The following is a 6042-nucleotide window of genomic DNA, read 5'->3' on the forward strand; positions in this document are numbered from 1 at the left end:
TGTGGAGTGAGGAGGGATTGAGGGGCACCCAGAGCCTGTGTTGGGGGTGAGGAGGGATTGGGGGCACACAGAGCCCCTGGTGGGGGTGAGGAGGGAGTGGGGGGCACACAGAGCCCCTGGTGGGAGTGAGGAGCACACAGTGTCCCCTGGTGTGGGGTGAGGAGGGATTGGGGGCACACAGAGCCCCTGGTGGGGGTGAGGAGGGAGTGAGGAGCACACAGTGTCCCCTGGTGTGGGGTGAGGAGGGATTGGGGGCACACAGAGCCCCTGGTGGGGGTGAGGAGGGAGTGAGGAGCACACAGTGTCCCCTGGTGTGGGGTGAGGAGGGATTGGGGGCACACAGAGCCCCTGGTGGGGGTGAGGAGGGAGTGAGGAGCACACAGTGTCCCCTGGTGTGGGGTGAGGAGGGAGTGAGGAGCACACAGTGTCCCCTGGTGTGGGGTGAGGAGGGATTGGGGGCACACAGAGCCCCTGGTGGGGGTGAGGAGGGAGTGAGGAGCACACAGTGTCCCCTGGTGTGGGGTGAGGAGGGATTGGGGGCACACAGAGCCCCTGGTGGGGGTGAGGACAAATTGGTGGTACACAGAGCCCCTGGTGGGGGTGAGGAGGGATTGGGGGCACACAGAGCCCCTGGTGGGGGTGAGGAGGGAGTGGGGGGCACACAGAGCCCCTGGTGGGGGTGAGGACAGATTGGTGGTACACAGAGCCCCTGGTGGGGGTGAGGAGGGATTGGGGGCACACAGAGCCCCTGGTGGGGGTGAGGAGGGAGTGGGGGGCACACAGAGCCCCTGGTGGGGGTGAGGAGGGATTGGGGGCACACAGAGCCCCTGGTGGGGGTGAGGAGGGATTGGGGGCACACAGTGTCCCCTGGTGGGGGTGAGGAGGGATTGGGGGCACACAGAGCCCCTGGTGGGGGTGAGGACAGATTGGTGGTACACAGAGCCCCTGGTGGGGGTGAGGAGGGAGTGGGGGGCACACAGAGCTCCTGGTATGGGGTGAGGAGGGAGTGGGGGGCACACAGAGCCCCTGGTGGGGGTGAGGACAGATTGGTGGTACACAGAGCCCCTGGTGGGGGTGAGGAGGGAGTGGGGGGCACACAGAGCCCCTGGTGGGGGTGAGGAGGGAGTGGGGGGCACACAGAGCCCCTGGTATGGGGTGAGGAGGGTTTCAGAGTACACTGAGCCCTTGCTATTGGGGAGAGGGGACTGGGAGACCCTGCCATGGCTGGATGAAGGAAAAAGGAGACACAGAGTCTCTGCCCCAGTGGGACAGGGGGAATGGGGAACACAAAGAGAGTCTTTAGCATGAGGGGGAGAATGGCTATCCGCGGTATGGGCAGAAGGGAGGTCACACCCAGCCAAGATGGGGAAACACACCCCAATAACTGCTGCATGACCGAGCAAGGTGAAATGTATACCGAGAAGCTCAGGCATTCGGTTCTCTCACCACCTCCACCTGCTGGCACCACCGCTTGGTCTACACAAGAAAATTGGGTTGTGTTGCCCCTCTTTACTATTCAGTTCTCCTCGGCATGAGCGGTGACTCCTGGCTGGATTCTCTCTCTATCCCAGCAGGTGATGGGATGTTAAGGGAGAACCAGGCAGGAAAAAATCCACAGCAGGAAGGTCATAAGGAAATGGAAGCACATGAGGCCTTTTTAGGAAGCTCCACAGAGAACATTTCCTAGATTCTTGGAGAGGTCAGAGGGGCAGCCGGGGAAGCAGCCAGGGAAGAAAGTTATTAAATCCCCTAAATTTGGGGGAGGTTGTCGGGACCTCAAGAAAACCACAACTCAGCAGAGAATCCCCACAGAAGAGAGAAAAAACACACGCACCGGGTGTGGGAAAAGCTTCAGTCAAAGCTCACACCTCATTTCCTGTAATGAAATCCACCCCTGAGCAATGTAGTTAAGCCGACCTAAGTGCCTGTGTAGACAGCACTAGGCCGACAGAAGAATTCTTCCATTGACCTAGCTACTGCCTGTTGCAGAGGTGGATTAACTACAGCGATGGGAGCAGCGTAGGTAGTGTCTACGGCCACTTCAAGTGTAGACAAACCCTACATCATGACCTTGGAGAGAGAGGTTAACGACAGACAGAGAGGCATCTCTGTGCTCAGAAGGAGAGGAGAAAGAACACAGCTGCAATGGATCTTGACAAAGATTTTACTTCCCCGTCCCCGGGGAGGACGTGTTGTCCTAAATGGGGTCTAGCAGGCCTATCCCAACTGGGAGCTCAGTTGTTGGACTTGTGTCTTGAGAGCAGCAACAAAAGCTGTACTTCCCCCCCTCCCCCTTGCCCCCCCATTCCTATCCCCTCTCTTCTCCGCTTGTCTCTGCCAGTTTTGTCAAAGCAGGGAAAGTTCCCACCATTCCCAGCACGCGAGTCCAACACAGAACAAACTCTTCCCCGCCAAGAAGGACTGTTTGACCTCATCAGTGATTCTAACCGGTATCGTCTCTCTGGAACGGGGACACCGATAAGGTTGGAATAAAATAATTTTGCATAAGCACTCCATTTCAGTTTCACGACGTTTTGATTCTTTTGTTTTTCTCTTGGAAATGAATAATTTCCCAGAACTCTGGCCTGAATTGTCTACCGCTTGCCATGGGCTGAAGCAAATCCAGGTCTCCGTACTCAGGACCCCAAATCATGTTTAACTGTTTAAGGCTCAGAGACAGGGCTGGGCAAAGACTCTCTGGGCTCGTTTATTCCCTCAAAATGAACACAGCAGATGGGTCGATCCGGAGCAAAACGTGGTCATTATAAAGCAGCCTGTCAGGGCAACGGGGGAGGTCTCAGGAGGGGCATGAGTCCATCTCGCAGCCAGGTTCCCCCCAGGTTTCTTTCCCTGCCGAAAAATGTTCTAGACTCGGCCACGCTTGGAAAACTTGGAGTCGCTTTATTCCAGCACAGACCCACCAGGACTAAACCCACATTTTAAACCCGACTGGTCTACACTTGAAATATAGGTTGACAGAGTTCAGAGGTCCCCAAACTGTGGGGGGGGGAATGTTCAGAGAGGGCATGATGGGGCCTTCTGGGGATGGGGAGAGAGTGCCATCCAGCCCCGCCCCAGCTTTGCTCTGGCCCCGCCCGCAACTGTAGCCCCAACTCCTGGCCCTGTGCCTAGCCCCATCCCTGGCTCCGTACCTAATGGCAGGACCAGCTGCCAGCTTCCACTGCAGCCTGGCTGCGGGTCCGCTCCCAGCCCCATTCCTGCTCCGATTGAGGCCCCCCATGGGGAGGCGGGGAGAGAGTACCACCCAGCCAGCCCCGCCCCCAGCTCCACCCCCAACCTTGGCCCCATTCCCAGCCCTGCCCCTGGCCCGAGACCCACCCCCAGCTGCGGCACCAGCCTCAGCCCCCTTTCCCGTCTGCACCCCCCACAAGCCTCGGCCCTGCTCCTGGCCCCAGCTTGGGGGGGCATGACCCTGAAAAGTTTGGGGACACCTACATCTCTCAGTGCAGTGTGGAAAATCCACACCCCTAGACATTACACCAGCCTAACCCCCAGCATAGACCCAGCTAGGTGGACAGGAGAATGCTTCCATTGGCCTCGCTACCGTCGGCTGGGGAGTTGATGGTCCTCTGCCAATGGACGCTGTCGCTGTGTCTACATGACGGGGTTCTGCCCACAGAGCTACAGCACTGTCCCCCCTGAAATTGTCCCCCCAGGGCAGTGCAGCGCCCCGACTTGGCAGAGGCAGGAACTGGCTTTTCCAGTCTCTGCTGCTCACCTTGTTCCCAGGGCAGTTAATCTGCCCAGGGATGCTGCAGCAGGAACTGGGAACCTCTGACCCTACTTATATCTCCTTCTGCCCCTTTCATCTCAGCTCTCTATTTTAGTCTGCTGTCTCCGGCTTCTTCCCTCCCCCTCTGCCTGGTGGCTGTTTGTCCCAGGGGCATGTCTGTCCTCTTCCCATGGGTCAGTGCATCTCAGTACAAGCAGAAGCTCTGAGACTTGGGGACACAGGGGGAGCAGAGAAGGGGGTGAGCAGGGACTCTCTGTGCAGAGTCACTGTCCTGCTCTATGTAGTGTGAAAAACTGCTCTCTGCCTTAATTTGCTACTTGGGGCACACTGAGCATGCTCACACAAACTGAGCATGCTCAGTAACATCTGCTGAAGCCACTGCCCTTCACCCTGCCCTTATTAGCCATAAGATTCTGCTGATTGCTTTTCACAGGGGTTAAAAAGGGGGCAAATCGGAGCGGGGGGGGGGGGTGGCCAGGTTCTGGGCAGGGGACAGAAATTGACTGGTCGCAGGGGGGTCAAGCAGCTGGAGTCAGGGTTAGGATAGGGGCTGAAGGGCAAAATCAGGGATGGAGGGAGGGGGGAAAGGAGACAGGGCTAAGCCCAGGGGTGAGACGCTGCCAGGGGATGACATAGGATAAAACCCCTGCACAGGCAGGGGCAGAGGAGGTAAGAGTTACCCCGGTGGGACTGAGACACCCGTGTTTGCCAAAACAGTGCGGGGGCTAGGGGCAGAAGGCAGAGGGCCTTTTTTATTTCCTCTCCCACAGACAGCAGGGGCTTCCCAGGGCTGGGCTCTGAAAGGCGCAAGGCACCCCGATGAGGAGTCACCGCAGCTCCTCTCCCTCCCAGTGAGCTGCCGCAGGAGACCTGAATCAGTGAAATATTTTACATACGCCCCATAGAAACAAAGAATCCCTCACCAGCGTGTCTGACCACCTAAAGTCTAGCAGTTCACCAGTTTGTCTTGTCTGCAGCTGGATTCCCTGAATTACTCTTAGCACGTCACCATTTCACTTTGCTATTGTGCAGCTGCACACCAGTGTGCTATTTAATTTATATTTTTAAAACACGGGTTCAAAATGCAGTCTGCATGAGTAATGGCGCATCGTTTTAGCAATGACATCGGTGTTTCTAGTATTGCCCTCACTGTCTTTTGTCCGCGCAGGGAGCGAAGCTGCGAAAGAAATGATCTTTAAATGACCTCACTCTGTTAAGAGGTTTCAGAGGAGCAGCCGTGTTCGTCTGTAGTCGCGAAAAGAAAAGGCGGACTTGTGGCACCTTAGAGACTAGCCAATTTATTTGAGCATAAACTTTCGTGAGCTACAGCCCACTTCATCAGTACACACGTGCACCAGGCAGGGTCGTTTGGAAGCTGAAGACTTTCTGCTTGCGTCCCACGCCACTGTCGAGTTTGAGCAAATTAGGACAAGTCAGCAAATAAGCACAACCTCCTGCATCAGAAACTGCTGCTGCTTACAATTGGCTACCCCACACCAGTAGCCGATTGGGTCCAGTAGCAGTTTAAGATGAGTAATTGCTACTGGTAGCAAATTCATAGACTATTAGGGTTGGAAGGGACCTCAGGAGGTCATCTAGTTCAACCTCCTGCTCAAAGCAGGACTAATCCCCCGTAGTTGCCCCAGATCCCTAAATGGCCCCCTCAAGGATTGAACTCACAACCCTGGGTTTAGCAGGCCAATGCTCAAACCACTGAGCTATCCCTCCCCCCACCAGATAGCATTTTATCCCTACCCCCAGCCCTTTCCCCAAGTCTCTCCCCATCACCTGCTGGCTCTGGCTCAGGGGCGGGTGTTGGCAGAGCCCGGGGGCTGGTTCCAGTCACCCCTGGGCTGGGCACAGAGGGGGGTTAATGTGGGTCTCTCCCTCCACAGACCCCACTGGGGGGGGCAGCAGCTGCTCAGTCCAGGCTCCCGGCTCACAATGGACGGGGAGGTGGCATCTGACCCAGGAAGATAAACAAGACACAGAGGGAGCAAGCTTCCCTCTCTGTGCAAAAACCAGAGCCCTCTGGATGAGCCCCGTTCTGCACACTAGGGTGACCAGATGTCCTGATTTTATAGGGACAGTCCCGAAATTTGGGGCTTTTTCTTATATAGGCTCCTATTACCCCCCACCCCCATCCCGATTTTTCACATTTGCTGTCTGGTCACCCTAACACTGGCCCCCAAAGCAGGACCCCCCCGGGGGACCGGGGCGGAATCCTGCGAATCACCCCCAGACTCTGAGTCCTGGATTAAGGTCCATGGAGGGCTGGGAGAGGTTGC

The sequence above is a fragment of the Lepidochelys olivacea genome (genome assembly GCF_965140295.1).
Source record: "Lepidochelys olivacea isolate rLepOli2 genome assembly, chromosome: 14".
Classification (NCBI taxonomy): Eukaryota; Metazoa; Chordata; order Testudines; family Cheloniidae; genus Lepidochelys; species Lepidochelys olivacea.